Source organism: Stegostoma tigrinum, chromosome 2 (genome assembly GCF_030684315.1).
Source record: "Stegostoma tigrinum isolate sSteTig4 chromosome 2, sSteTig4.hap1, whole genome shotgun sequence".
Classification (NCBI taxonomy): domain Eukaryota; kingdom Metazoa; phylum Chordata; class Chondrichthyes; order Orectolobiformes; family Stegostomatidae; genus Stegostoma; species Stegostoma tigrinum.
The window spans coordinates 73485279-73501828 of NC_081355.1; the positions used below are offsets into that span (position 1 = coordinate 73485279).

At 38.5% G+C, this 16550-nt stretch overlaps 1 protein-coding gene across 2 annotated transcripts in view; it reads right to left on the reverse strand.

Moving 5' to 3' along the window:
* macc1 (MET transcriptional regulator MACC1) overlaps window positions 1–16550 on the reverse strand; it is a 68055-nt gene that overhangs the window by 33276 nt on the left and 18229 nt on the right. The window contains exon 1 of one of the 2 annotated variants that reach the window (XM_059654574.1): window positions 1418–1531. The exons of the other annotated variant lie outside the window; for it this stretch is intronic. The gene's annotated coding sequence lies outside the window, so the exon portion shown is untranslated. Of the gene's footprint in view, window positions 1–1417; window positions 1532–16550 lie in introns of those variants that run through there. 2 annotated transcript variants of the gene reach the window in all.

Genomic DNA, 16550 nt, shown 5'->3' on the forward strand with positions numbered 1-16550 from the left:
GTATTCTGCTTTTGCATTGTAGGTCGACCTACAGCACATGGAAGGCAGTTCAAGGAGGCAGCTCACCAACACCTTCTCAAGGTCAATTAGCAGCAGGCAAGAAATGCTGGCCAGCCAGTGATATTCAAACCATATAAGTGAATTTTAAAAAATGCTAGATTACCTTGTTTGAGCTGAATGGACCTGACAGATTGGAAAGGGTTGTTCTCTGACTCAGCACTTCACTTGTGAATTAATCTGAAATAAATATTGATAAGTGCTTTCATGTGGACATTTAAGCCCCATGAAATGCAATTATGCAGCCCACAAATACATTAAGAGCCAAAACACAGCATGAATCTCCAAGTTTAGTTTTAAGGCATTCGAGTAACATAGATGTTTCTAGCAGAACTAGTGTTTATTTTGCCTTCCCAAAATTGTCCTGGCGAGGGTGATGGTGAGCCACCCTCTGAGACTGGGGGTTTAGGGTCATGCACACAGAGCTGCCACAAAAGGCAGTGCCAGTATTTTGACACAGCAACAGTAAAGAAACAGTGAAATGGCTTCAAGTCATGACGGTGAGCAACTTCTATGTGATGGCACTCCCACGTGTCTGTTGCCCTTGCCCTTCTCGATGGTTGAGGTTGCAGATTTGGAAGGTGTTGCAAGGGGAGTCTCAATGAATTACTGCAGTGCATATTGTAAATGGTACACAATGCTACCACTGTGCATTGGTGTAGTGGACAAAGTAAATGGCGACAATGGTGAATAGAGTGTCAATCAAGCAGGAGCTTTATCCTGGATGGCGACAAGCTTCGAGTGTCATTGGAGTGCACCCAACCACCTAAATGGGGAGCATTCCATCACAGTCCTGACTTATGCTTTGTAGAGGAGTGCTTCTCAAACTTGTTCTGAATTTGACTCCATTTGAGGGAAGGCTGAGCAGGCAAGGGGCATCTCATTATTAATGAATCTCACCTCATTTATCTGCAGTTTCCATTTCTCCCAACTACCACAGGACTGCAGTCACTAGGTTACTACTCTGACCTTCACGTCAGGGACTGTTACTGTCTAGTTTCTTTGGGCCTCCAATCTAAACTGCAATCACCAACATCAAGATACATTGTAGTGACCACATGTACCCACCAGCCTCAAGACACTGCCACCAGACACATCCTATTCACTTTGCACCTATTTTAATGCTCACAGCTTTTCTGTGTCACCTCTTTATGGCTTGCCTTTTCTTGTGTTGCACCCAATTCATCAGTATTTCAAGGCTCACGGTACTTCTGTCTTGACTTGCTTTTTTAAACACAAAGAATGCCATGCAGTATGAGACAGTGATCAGCAGCCAGAGACATGTTCCTACATGTCATCATGCCACATCAACCTCACACTTGCACCATCACGACACATGTAACAATCATACTACACGTACCTCAGCCAAATGGTCATGTCTCAAAAGTCTATGCGGATTAGTCGTCAGCCAAAGCAAGGGCACGTTCTCTGAGTCATCCCAGTCAAGGGCAGCCTCTGATATCAGTCCAGGGGTTTGGCCAGCTGGCCATTTGGGGTGGTAGGGGGCGCAGATTCAGGATCCTTTCCTTGCACAACGCAAGGGGCCATGGACATCACTCCAGCACTTATCTGGACTCTTTCTGCCCTAATGTGGACCACCTTGTTCTCCTGCGATGAGACAAAGGGAGGAATTGAATGAAATGATAAGTGGCTGTTACTGGTGGGTAAGAGGTGGTAAGGTCTCCCAACTAAGTGAGTAGGCAGCACTGATGGGGTGGGGTGATTGAGTGGGTAAGAATGAGGGCATGAAGATATTTCTTGTAAAATAGTGATAGCGGTAAACCATGAACCTTGGTGGGAGATATATGCTGTAGCAGAGACAAGAGAGTGTTAGCAGTTATCCTCAAAATGCAAAAATTCATTGACCTTCTTTCTGCATTTCTGGATTCTACTCTGGACTGTGGAAACGGCACTGACTCAGGTGGCAAACATGGACCAGCAGCGTTTACAAGCATGATCTCTGCTGCTAGCCCTGATGAAATTGACGTCTCTTCTCTGGACCGCTCTAAGCCACCAGGTCCCTGTCAGCGGAGTAATGTGCCAGTTTCACTCTATCTGACCTGTCTAGGGCAATTCACATGAAGCAGGATGATTCTGTATCAACAGTACTTGGTTAGACACACGACTGGGCTTTAGTGTTGAGAGATCTGGCAGTGGTGAGTATTTCCATCTGTGGTGAGTGGGAGAGTAGTAGAGAGAGAGATGTCGGGGTATGTTGCAGAGGTAATAAGGTGAGTTTGGGAAGATAGTGCAAGAAAACCTGGTAAGCATCATAGAGAAAAATCCTAGTTGAAATGTGCCAAAGAATTGACAGTTGATTTCCAGTAAAATTCAACCCACTGTGTTTAGCTGCTATGTCCATGACTCATTCCACTCCCATTTACTGTATTTCCATATCATCCAAAAGGGGCCAAGCGAAGGTGGAATGAAAGTGCAAAATAAACCTGACATCCACTGTAATAAAGGGGCATTTCAACTTCTTCTGACTTCACGCAGTTTCATGATATTTTGAAGCACATTTTCAGGCCTATCACGATTTTTAAAGCTCAGGATCAACAATACATGACTGGGTCAGGGAGGCACATCAACTTTGTCCTTAAAACGTATAATCTCCAAGATAAAATTTCCACTTATTTCAGCATCTTATTTTGCTTTTTACTCAACCACTTACTTTAATATAATATATGCATTTTCTACCACTTATCCTGTGGTCTATTATAGCACGTGAACATGAAATAATAAATTCAACAAAATATTCAGGAGCTATCTTACAACTAAGGAAGGGGAATTTAGGCCATGCTTGTATTTGAGAACAATCTGCAATTGTAAGGAAGCAGTGTTTTAACATGCAGCATAATTTTATATAACAAGGTGGAGAGCTGGATGAACACAGCAAGTCGGCAGCATCAGAGGAGCAAGTAGGCTGATGTTTTGGGCCTAGGCCCTTCTTCTGCAGTTCCTATCTATGGCATAGTTTTATATTTAGCTTCTGTGACAAATTTTTTAGATGTGAGCTACACAAAGTATTATATTGCCAACTGTAAATAATAGCTGTTGTAACTATTTTCCAGGTAAGAGAACACAAACGTCAAAATTAAAAACAATAAAGTCACGTCTGCCTTCAGAATGGTCATCACATACTCCCAGTGAAACACTGTGGCAACAAGATGCAGGTAAAAATCAAACAAAGGTAATCAGGAAACAACTTTACGGTGCTTCCTGCTCTCAATACCCAGATCTTAAAACCTCACTTGTACAATCATAGAACATGAAAATAAAGGAATAGGAAGAGTCCAGTCTACACAAGCTTACTCTATCATTTGATAATTGTAATTGAGGCCAATTGTGGCCTCAACTCAGTTTACCTTTTTACCTAACTTTAGAGAGGGGTGGGCACTACACAATGTACAGTGCTTTATCTCCTCTAATTCCACCTTGGTTTAGCCCTCTCATGTTGGGGGCTTGCATTGCCCGCAACAGGCTTTGCATGTAAATTATTCAATTTGAAACACAGGTGGTGATTTACTGGTAGTGGTTAATAAATGGAAAAAAAATACACTCTAGGTGATTTGGAGATTAAAAAAGTTGTGTTAAGAGCACTTCAGGGTATTAGGGAAAAAAAACTCTACTGTCCACAAACTTTAACTCGTGCTAATTAAAAATCTAGCTCAGCTTCACTAATATTAAACAATCCTGCCTCCACTGCTCCCAGACAAACAGAACTGCATTGACTAAAAATCTTCAGTGTTAAAAAAAGAAAGAGGACCTTAGACAGAAGAAGGAAAGATAATTGGTGGCAGTGTCTTTCTAGTTAGAAGATAGACGGGTGTAGGGCCAGTTTGTCCTACCTCTAAGATGTTACCTTCATCCCAAGAAAGTCGAATCAATCTTCTTTGAACCTTTTCTAATGTAATTACATTCTCTCTCAAATAAGAGAATCAAACCTTGACTATACTCTAAATGTCTTCCAAGCCCTTCTGCAGTTGCAGTTAATCCTCCCCACTAAGTCACTTCCTCTTGGAGTAAATACCAACATTCCATTTTGTTTCTTAATCATGCATACTAACTTTGTGATTCATGTACCAGGACTCACTGATTACACTGTATCATGGGTTCTGCAATCACTATCCAATTAAATACTACTTTGTGCAATGAAAATAGAAAAGCAAAGTAGACAGGTTCACATTTTCCCCCGTGATACACCATTCTATCAATTTTTCCCCTCAGACACTCCAATCTAGTCCCTTTACATACACCTCAATGTGTTCTTCACAACTTGCTCTCTTATCCGTGTGAGAGGCAAATTCAACAGCCACACACTTAGTTCCTTCATATAAAATCTAAGTAGCCATGCATTGATCCCTCTGACATTCCACTAGTAATAGCTTGCCACCAGAAAAATTACCCTTTTTTTTCACAACTGTCTTCTTCCTGTTCGGAGACCAATCCTCTTTCCATCATGTTACCCCTATGATATGGTCTTATATTGTGCAGCAAGCTTTGATATGATACCATGTTATTGGGTGAACTAAATTTGGCTTCAGAAGACGATTCACAGACATGCAATCCTGTGATATGCAAATATACCAGCAATAGTTTGCATTTCTCAACACAATGTTGCAGGCTCCTGCCAAATTGCACAGGATTCCTAGATGTCAAATGTCTCACAACGGACCATGCACTCATCTACAAAAACCAAGGAATTATCATGTGAACAAAAAGGGAACTAAGTGTTGAGGCTGTTTTGAAAGAGAACACACAGTAATGAGGTGAGCACTGATTGCAGCATGGACTGAGGCCAAAGCATTATCCAGCGGTTTTGATCAATGATCAAATGCGTCCCAAATAATATTCTAATTGTGCCAGTACTACGCATCTCTAGGAACTTAGATATTTGCTGTCTTGTTATAGAGGTTAACCCATGAATATTTCACTAGAATGCCATTCACAGAATATAGAAAGCTAACTCAATATACATAACACAACCTTTCTTTTAAAATTAAAAAGTATTAAACCTAAATATTTCCGGGAGATTAACGATTTCAGATAGTAGTCACATCATCTTCAAATGAGCATTTGAAAGGCCACTCAATGGTAATGTAATTGTAGAAGCAACATTTAGTTTTTCAGTGGTTCACGTTGATGAAATACATCAAAGCACTTGTCATCTTAAGTGCATTTAACTGGTTTCAATCTAATCATAACTAACAAATCAGTCTCAATTACTGAGTATAGCAAAAGGTGGACTATCATGCCAGATCTTTGCATCTTTCACTCAACAGGACAATGCAAGAATTTCAAATGATCACGGCAGCTTATACTGCAGGAAGTGTGTTAATTAGTTGATTTCGACTTCTTGAGGGGTTGCCATAGAGAAAGCAACAGATAATAGATTCCAGAAGCAGTTCGAGCACTGGAACTCAACGTGTTCCTTGTGTCAAGTTGTAACAGGTCTCTGATTATAATACCCTGTTTTTCGCAACGTTAAATGAGCTACATGAGTTCAAACGACAATAATCAAACTGGTTGAGCACCTACTGGACACAAAGGATTATTCAGTAAATGCTGCTTAATTGAAAAATCACATCCAACAGATGTTTTGTTCTGGGATATGCAAGATTGGCTTGTTTGTGTATAGTCTGTACTCTTGAACAACTGAAGAAACATTCTATTTGGTTTATTCATTCAATCTTTGGGGGGCACAGCTTAAGTGGCTGGCATGACCTAGATATGCTAGAAGCCCTACAGCATGGATACAGGCTATTTGGTCCATTGGGTTAGCAGTGACTCTCCAAAGAACATCCCACCCTATCCCTGTAACCCAACCTAGCCCTACACACCATGGTTCAACTTAACAGAGCAAATCCACATGGCCTGCACATCTTTGGACTGCGAGAGGAAACACATGCAGAGATGGTGAGAATGTGCAAACTCCAAACAGGCAGATGCTGGAGGCTGGAACTGAACTCAGGTCCCTGGAGCTGTGAGGCAGCAGTCCTAAGCACGGTGACACCTTGCCACCTTGAGGCAGCAACGGAGATATGGGAACCAGGAGGCTGCAAGGGGGTGAACATTGAGATGCTGTCATTCTTTTGTAAAATGCTCCAGTAAGTGGAGACAGGTACTCCAGCCTGGCTATCAGCTGCCTCCAGAGATGGGGCTCAACTCTGTCAGACCTCTACTTCCCAGAATGAAAATAGAAATGGGCAAGGGCCTTTTAAAAGGAGACATGTCTCCCAGTCTGTTTCCTGACTTGACCATTCTTCCTCCTACAGAAAATTTCAGCCCTTGGAGTGGGCTTCAATTACTCTCATTCCACATTTAAAAGTCTCCCCAAAGTGTTTTTCCCCACCATTGTACTTCTGATTTTGCTTTTTCAATGTTGCTCTCTCCATTTCAAGTATCTTGTAATATTTCATCTGTGTTATTTGGGGTTCTCATCTTCAGATTTTTCCATGAGCTTTGCCGATCTTCCGCCCACCACCAACTCCCACATTCTGACTGCAATCTACATGCACACCCCAAAAAAAAACTATTTCTCATTCTCCCCATCACGTAATTTTTCTTCATTTAGAGACTATCCCAGATATTTTATCCCAGAATTTCTCCATGCATTCAAAAGCCTTCTTCACACACCTTGCTGGCTATATTTCCTTTACGTTCCCATTTTACCTGAACTTGCTGTCTTTTCTTCCCTCAGACATAAATGAATGCCAAGCTCTATTGAAATTGACTAACTGTTACTACTATCAAAGAAAGATGCAAGATAATTCCCCCTTTGTCCATCTCTTGACTGACCAGAACAAGATGTATTTTAGGTAAGTATTTAAATCAATGGACTGTTGCAACTTTACGTGGCAAACTTTGTAGGTTTAAAAGAATAAATGTTTAATTTTCTGAACACCCAAAATGTAAACACAACACCCACAAAAGTAAAGATTACAAAACAGATACCATGCACTTAGTTTTTTTTTAAAGAAAGAGTCCAAAATGGCAACACAAAGTTCATCAAATAGTAGACAATATGATGGCAGGCCTATAGATCCTGCCTTGATTTAATGAAGACAATAGATATTAAAAGTTTCTGTTGATGAACTCTCAGTAGCTTACCCCATGCAATGTTAGGTTTCTGGCTTCTTCATTTTAAGTTAGTGTCAAACTTCCATCATGAACTAACAGCCTGCAAGTTATAACTAACAGCCTCACTCCTATGCCTGTAGATCAACTGCTACAGGATTCTTTGGTTTTCTGGGCAAGGAGGCTTCCTTCAGTAAATGTTACATCACAGACAGACTATTAGTTCACCAAGTTGTCCTTGTAAAGTGCTTGCTATCACTTGTCAGCTTGTCATTTGACCACAGACAAGAATGTGGCGTGACCCCCAGAATCCATTTGTGTCAAGGCAAATTGCTGCTGCTTTGCAAAAGTAAAATGTTAATCTTCATGAATTCATGTTTGTTGATCACTTTTTGCTAACTCCAAACCAGCAACTTAGAGGCATTACACAAGTCACAACATAATAGCAAGAGTTACCTGACAGGACTGTGCTGGTGTATTTGATACCATAGAGCAGGCAGTGGTGTAGCATTGAAATAAAGTACAACATATGTATTTCAGTACAATTTATTGGGCACAAAATGGCAATTTTACCTCTTATGAATGCTCAAACAGTGCACATGTTAAACAGGAACTGCAATTAGGATTGATAATCTCCCTTCTACTTTTGCATTTTAAACACAAAGATACCTCTCAAAGTGTTTGTTGGCTAGCCAGCTAAAAGTAGAGCATTATTCTCTCACGTGCTTGGCCACTTTCCTCTAAACCACCTACACATCAACAACTTCTTCACTAAACTTCTGCATGCAATTGTTATGCCTCTCACACTAGGAATAAGAATTTTAAAAAGTTCAAGCTGACTGCTCTGTTCAAGTTCAAAGCAATTTCTTATGCTTTATTTAATTAATTTACAAAGAACTATAGTATCTTGTTAGAAAAAAAATTATGGACCAAACATTCAATGAAATATGTCACTCAGATAGTAAGAACTGTTGATGCTGGAGTCAGACATAACAGTGTAGAGCTCAAGCTCCCTTCCCCCTCCTCCATTTCTGAAGGATGGTCCCGACCCGAAATGTCAGCTTTCCTGCTCCTCTGATGCTGCCTGGCCTGCTGTGTTCCTCCAGTTCCACACTGTTATTTCAATGACGTGTGTGTGGCGTTCAGTCAACATCCCATAACTTCTCAACTGTATACACAATGACAAGGGGCAAAAATTCAAAGTAGAAAAGCTCCAAACAATGGAAAAAGGCAAGAATCACAAGCTCTTACATCATACTTTTCACATCACTTAAACATACAAGTTACATCAAAATCCAAAAACTATACTTTTAAAATAATATAAAATTACCCATAACACAATCACAGGGACTGAAACCAGGGTCATTGTTATCAACTCCAGTCCCACCATTTTCCACATTTGGAAAGCTGCCTTATTTCAAAACTTGCATATTTCACATTGCATCCAATATCCATTGCACAGTAACAGCAGATGGATGGAGTTTCTAGAAACTGATTGTTATTCAGTTTATGAAAAAGATCTGGTTACTCAAAGTTTTTAAAAATTTTAAAATCATGTTAGTTTCCACAGTTGATTTCTCAATTTCCCACTAAGTAGTTGGTGGAAAAGTTCAAGTGACTAGTTATACCATTTATCCAAGAGTTTTTGTGAATTTATTTTTAAAATGGAAAAGTGTAGGCTATTAAAAGGAACAATCAGCAGTATTTGACCTGAAATTGAATATGACAAAGTTAATTTGATTTCTTTTCTTTGAGGAAATAAGAGGGAGATAACTGAAGAAAGTAGTGCAAGAATTGTGGAAATAGATTTTTGAAAATCTATCTGGATCTAGATGTAGAAAAGATGAATGGTACACTGACAGCTCCAGTTAAAAAGATGAGAGACAGGAAGACTAGTAAATACGTGGTTTCCTGAATGGTACCAATGCTTAATATGTGCTTCAGCACAGATTCATATCAAAGAGGTGAGAATATTTTGTACCTCAGGTGTACACCAACTTATTTCAGTAGCAAGCTTGAGAAATGTAATAAAAAGCAAGCTATTTTGTCCCAACTTAAGACTTATAGTTCATTCTTACTTGCACATTCACCTGTAATTTATCTTTGCGTAAAAAAAGTAAAATTGTAACAAATTGAGTGATCTGAGTCCATAGACCAGAGACTATTTAAAAAAAGGCTCACCTGATTGCTTGAATGAAGTTGATGACTTAAAATTGAAGTCAGGGTCTTGTAATTCAAAGGAATTACAGCAGTCCAGACTTATGTCATAAACTTATTAGAAAATTAGTTCTCAAGTGTTCTTGAATTTGGAGAATTTTCTGGAAGGCCTCCTTGCTGATAGAATCTTCCCTTTAAGAAGGTATTTCAGTACCTTAGCTGTTTCGAATATTTTCAGTTTGTTAGCTGTCTGCAGGAACCCTATCCGCAGGAAAGCTATGGCTGATTTTAAAGTCAGACGAACACGGCTGTCTCACCATGCTATATTTGACATATTCAAAGCACTTTTCCAAACAAGGGTGAATGGCTATGTTGATTATACACCCTATGTTGTGATCTACTACCTGAAGAGTTTGAAACAATTGTGAAGTTGGATAGAATATTTGTGGATTGGAAGGCAGGACATTAGAATTTGATATTTGTAAAATTCTAAGTTTGGAGATTTAAAAACAAATGGGCAGGTGTACAAACAGTTCCTGAAATTGAAACATTGTACAAAAGGCTGTGTTGATTAACAAGCCAGGCAGTGGTTTATTTTGTTGTAAAGGCAACCAGTTTGAAAAATCAGCCAATTAATTTAAACCAGACACTTAGAAACTAAAAACCAATAAAATGTAAGTGTGAGTGATAATGGGAACTGCAGATGCTGGAGAATCCAAGATAATAAAATGTGAGGCTGGATGAACACAGCAGGCCCAGCAGCATCTCAAGTGCTCCTGAGATGCTGCTGGGCCTGCTGTGTTCATCCAGCCTCACATTTTATTATCTAAAATTTAAGTGTGATAGTTTTGATAATCTACAACCAATTATATTGTTAAAAAATGGTCAAAGGGCATAAAAGAAGATGGCATTTGAAAATCAGTGCGAGTGCAACTGCCATCTAATACAGTTAGCAACCCATCTGCTCAAAAGACAAAAATCATTGGCTCTCACAGAACTCTAAGCTCTCAGAAAAAGAAACAAAGTAAACTAAAGGTATAGAGACACTCTTAGCTAACATTCTTGAGACAAAAATTTGATGGAGAGGGGCGTTCCTGACTGAAGATCAGTGGAGAGGATGCAGAGGATTCCTAAGGAAATATCCTGGCTGTAACCTCAAGAGCTTAGGTTTTAGTTTGTTCTTATTATTTGGTTTTATGCAAGTAGGACTTGTATTTATTAGAACAGCATACCATCAGAACTTTGTTTTATTCAGTATTAGTAATAAAGTGGGAATTGCTGGGTTTGTTAGTAGTTCTGTTAATTTGTTCACAGTCAGACTTGGATAAATAGATTGTTACATGTTGATTATATGTTGACTTTCAGGATTTTAATTTAATTTGATCACTCCTTTATAACAGATTGGGAGGTGAAAGACAGGTCATATCACTTTTCATACTTCTTCATAACAGATTGTGAGGCGAGGTGAGCCTCTCTGGTGTTTCAGTTTTAGTTGTTATTCAAGGAGTATCAACCACTGCTTCGTAACAGAATGTCTTTTTGTCAATATCCTTTTGAGCTGGTTTTAGGGAAATTCATATCAGTCCAGAATGTTTCTCTTCTTCCCTCTCTGGACGGGAGAGTAGTTTCAATCTCCAAGTTAACTCTTATGCACCCCTTAGGCCACTTAACATTACAGGCTTCTGCATCTATTTCTAAAATATATAAAAAAAGTTCGTAGTTCAAGATATACTAGGGAATGACATTGGAAAATTAGTATGAAATGGCATCCCTCCTAGAGCAATGTTAGGACAACTGTAAAAGGATCTGGATTTAGACACAGAAGTGTACAATTTAAAAGTTTGCCAAATTTTGAAGCATTTGCAAACAGGTAGAAGGTAGCAGACTCCCAGATATTCGGAGCACAAAAACTGATGAAATGGGCAGGCACATGATCCATGTAATTTGATGTAGTCAAGTGGTACTCTTTGAGATGAACATCACATAGGCAGCATGGCCTAAACTGCACTAAAGTGAACCAAGTGCTTTAGCAAGTAGGAATAAGTTGGTAACAACATTATGAAAATGAACAGTGTGTTTACCTTTATAAATAGGGAAAATAAATACAAAAAAACAATGAAGTCATGAAAAATCTTTTGAAATTACTGGTTAGGTTGCAACTGGTGTACTATGTACATTTTGGGCAACATGCACTGATGGATGTCAAAAACTTTGTGCAGCATCGAAGGTTATCAGGAATGATCCCTGGGTGAGGGGCTGCAATTGTGAGGTGATCACAGAGGCCGAGATTGTTCTTCAAGTAGGAAAAAGTTAATTTCGATTACCTTGGGCTTCTCTTTATGGAGGAATTTTGATTGTTTTGCCCTAGCTACTTAGCTTCTGTAGTAAAAATGTGCCTGTGTAACCAAAGGGTCCAGATTTTAAATAACTGGCAACAAAACTAGTTCAGAGACTGATCAAAATTTGTAATGCATAATCCATCACAACTTCAAAAAGCACCTGGACACATTAATTTGTAGCATTAAAAGGATAAAGCCGGCACTTCTATGTAAATTAGCATCTTTACAAGGATCTAACACACATGACAGGCCCAATGGCCACCCACTGCTGATACCAAGCTGTCAAAATAACTACTCCACCATCTCATGTGAATTACATTTCTGCTGTATAATTCTGAATGCCCTATCCCAAATATACAGTATTTCTACACTGCAGTATAATCATTGCCCAAGGTAAATGATCATTTCAAGACGACACTCAAAGAAATATAGGTCACTAAGAACATAGCATGCCCTTATCAAGGGCTGTGTTTATACCATGCGGACTTTAGAACTAATACTTGCATCCATTGTTTGTTCTTTTTCTTGATATTTTACATATGGATTGCTCAAATTTCTTAGAGCTTAGATGTCTCACGTTGATTTCTTTACATAAATGAGCAAACACAATTTTCATTGAGGCTTTTTTCGTAGCAAAGTATTTCTAGCGACGAATTACATATCCCACTGATTTCAAACATGCTGACAAAAGTTAGTAGAGCAAACTTCAGAATGGGAATTAATGTCTGGCTTTTGCAAATAAAGAAATAGAATACTGCAAGCATTTAAGTATAAAGATTCACTCTGAATAAAAAAATGCACACTAGGACAAACTTAAAGGACACAGTGAAATGCTTCAACTGTAAATAAGGATAAAACAATTGGTCAAAAATAAACTGGATTAGTCAAAAACAATTCAGTGGCAAATATTCAATGACTTTCTACAAAACCAAATGTACCATAAGTAATATGGTTTCTACTTCTTTTGTTCTAATGGACTCAACCACAAAGATGTATTAATCATATCTTTGCACATGTTTGCTCCAACATAATGGATAACCATACCAACGAAGAGATGTCCGAAGCTGGCTGTTTATCTTTCAACTTAATTTCCAAGCTATAGCACTTTGAAATATTTTGAAAATTTTTTCTGCTTTTGAATTGTCTAGCCTACAAAGGTGTTGGGAACAGGAGGAGACCACTTGGCCCTTATAGCATAAACTTCAAGTAAAATGTCGAGTATGCTTGATGTTTCATCAAAAGGGCAGTTAACAAAGTTATCACTATCAGATTTTAGCTGAAAGGTTGAAATTAGCATTATTAAATCAAGAAGAAAATATTGTATATGTGGTTTAGGGCATTCAAAATCATACAGCAGAAATGTAATTCACATGAGACAGATGATCAAAAGTTGGGCATAGAAACTGGTTCTTCCAATAACTTGCAGGATGCCCTGCAAGGTGAACCATTTGCCTTCTGTGATATGTACACAATTCCTGGAAATGAAGTGGACCATGCATTATTTTGAAAGCAGAGAAAGAAAGCAAGTTAAAAGACAGATTTGTCCCAAAAGGAGAGTACACAGCTTCCCAGAGCTGCCATTAAACCTTTTAGGGATTCGTGCATTTTCTCTCCTTATCTCAATAACGGGTACCAAACACTTTCCCAGTTTGACCAGAAATATACCTGGATCAGAATTAAACTATGAACACGTTTTCTCTAGGGTAACAGTCTACTTGTACTGAAATACCAGCTTAGAGATCCAAGCATTGGCTAGTGCAAGAACCAGGATTTCAATGAACAACTCAGACTGCCAAGTCTTCACGCACCTAGGCCAAATACTCAAGCATCAAGTGATTCAATTTTGTCCAACTGCTGTGACATGTGTTTCATTCAGAACACAAGTCATTTGCCATTAAGATATAAAAGCAATGGTTAACTTTAAAGTATCTGTGCCCAATGAGATGGCTGCTGTCGCCTGCAGTAAATCTGTAATCCTACTGAGAGAAGTTGAGGCAATGGGGTTTAATTGCACAATTATTTATAGACATTTAAAATCATGTCAAAACATACAAGAGAAAGCAGTGACAAAGAAAAAAAATACTGCATGGGTGAGGCAATATAATTATATGAAAGAACTTAAAAACAGACCATAACTTGGGCAAAAGTGGCCCATCATCTGGTCTGTTAAGTAGGTGGTGACTGTGGCATTGACACATTTTGGTAGGGGTAGCATGGGAAATCACAGATTTAAACTCAAACAATTTCACAAACCAGTGTTTTAAATACAATATAACAGATGAATAACTTGAGCATGCCTCACGTGTGCACGTGGCTTCTGCAAAAACCACAATTATTTGTAAGTCAGGTCACAATCCTGCATTTATTTGAGGGATGTCATGTTACCTAACGAAACAAAAAGCAACTAAGCCAAAGATAGCAGTGACAAGTAAAATCTTAGTCAAACAAGTAGGTTTCAATCAGGTTCTTGGGAATGTGATGTAACCTCCAGGAGTGGAGGTAATTATAGTTGGCAATCTGAGCAATCCAGTACTGGTCAGTACTAATCAGTGAACAGGACTCAGCGGAAGAAAATAAAACAGGACTCAAGGCTGGGCTGGATGAGGGGAGGATTGATGGACAAGAGTAGAATGTGGCAGATACAAGTTTAAATCTTAGTTAAAAAAATGACTCTAATAGATATAGGTGGAGATTGGTTGAAGAGTGTGCTTGATACTGAAGGAAAAATGGCAAGGGTTGGTTTTATTTGCTTAGCAGGAAATATGACAAGTGTGCAGATTTGCAGAGGATAAGACGACTGTATAGTGGTTCAAGATAATACAATGTGAGGCTGGATGAACACAGCAGGCCAAGCAGCATCTCAGGAGCACAAAAGCTGACGTTTCGGGCCTAGACCCTTCATCAGAGGAATATCTTGGAATTCTCCAGCATCTGCAGTTCCCATTATCTCTGTATAGTGGTTCATTTAGTTTAGTTGGATAACAGGGTAGAATATGTAACTCAGTGGGGCAAAAGTTCCATTGTATATATTTTAGACAAAGATTTTAGACAGGGAGTCATGACTAATTGAGAGAGATAAAAACAAAGTTACTGGAAAAGCTCAGCAGGTCTGGCAGCAGTGAAGGAAAAAAAACAAATGAACATTTTGAGTCTGGTGACCCTTCCTCAGAATTGGTCGTGGCAGGGAAAACATCAGTTTATACATAGAAAAAAGGGAGGGGGAATGGGATAGAGAGTAAACAATGTGATAGTACCTAAAGAGAGATGTCACTACAGCTGATGTTATTACTAGAAAAGTTGAATTCCAGACTTGAATCTGGTTTTACAGACCATACTATTTTTAAAAAATCTAAACACGTGGTATCTCACGGAAAAATGAAGCACACAATGCTGTAGAATTGGTTTTAATAATAAAGCAGAATGTTATCATGCCAAGGTAATGATAAAATAGAATGGGCCAAGCTTTTTAAATCTAACACAAAGTGAAACATTTCAAATAACAGTAAAATACAATCTCTTACTATCCTCAAAATATTAAATGTTTTAAATTCTTGGTCTCAAGTGTCTGATAGCCTCTTCCTTCAGTATTCATAAAACTGAGCTTAAATAATTCCTTCAGGATACTAACAACACTTCTGGTCAGGAATTCTCAAACAAAACCTATATACTGAGACAACTTAAGACTAATTTCTCTGAACTAACTCCTTGTTCCAGGATACTGTTTCTTATATCCAATTTCAGCCAGGAAATCTGCAAAATGCAACCAAAAATGGTTTCAAGTCAACAGAATTTCCACTAGGGCAAAAAAAAATCCCTGATCCTGCTAACTGAAAGCAGCATACATTTGTTAAATTCTTCCAATGCAAACAACAAAAAAACAAAAATCTCATAAGCACTCCTGGAAGTGCTTCTCTCATACTGGTTTTAAAAAAATAGCTTCACAAATACCAGCAAGTTAATCATTCATCTCCCTTCCTACACAAGACTTAACCAATGTGCCCCAATTTCAAAATTCAACTCTTAAAATAAAGTTATATTAGAAAATCACAAAGTACACATCTTACAGCACAATATTAAAAACTATGGTAAGAAATCTGAACAAAACTTCTGTTAAAATGATATTTATTGCGTCTATACAATCTCCCAGTTGAATTTTATTTTGAAAACTTGAGATATACTAAATGTCTGAAAATAGAAATGTTAAGCATTGTGAAGTTTGTTTTTTAAAAAGGGCCTTTTTGGAGGCTCAATGCCGGAGCAAAATTCTTCTGACTGTTTTTAGGCTTTTATTGAAAACCTCAATGTACTGTTCCTTGCTCAAGTTTTACATCAACTTGAAAAGCATCAGGTTTCTCAACACAGTAGTTTAACTTTCCTCCAACCCTCTAGCACACTTTAAACTAAGTAAAATTGAGCAACATTAACAGTTAAGTAGACCTGGTTATATTTATAACAAGAGAGGCCAATAGGGCAGGCAACATCTCTGAAAAAGTCTGTTTCTGTCATCGCTGATGATTACTGAACTATTAAATATTTTTAGTACTACTGGTTTAAATTTCAGATTTCCAATACCTGCAATGTGTTGCATTTTGTTTTAGTATATTTGTATCATCAGACCTCATAAGTGAGTGGCTCCTACCTTTTGGTTGTTGCTCTGGCCCAGGGTTAAACAACATGGTCATCACTGGCGTCAAACAACTTTTGGTTTGATGGCAGAAGAACTAGTACTTTGGATGGAAAGATGCTCAGAGGGGAAGGATCCTGCAGGAAGCAGCTTGGTGTTTCCGTAACGTTTACATGAATAAAGTAATATGAAACTCCATCACGTGGTCATTTCCCTCATGTTGTTCATTAAAGTTGAAAATGGAAAAGTTTGATAAGCAACTTCTGAAGAAAGCATTGGATCATAAGGCAAGGAGA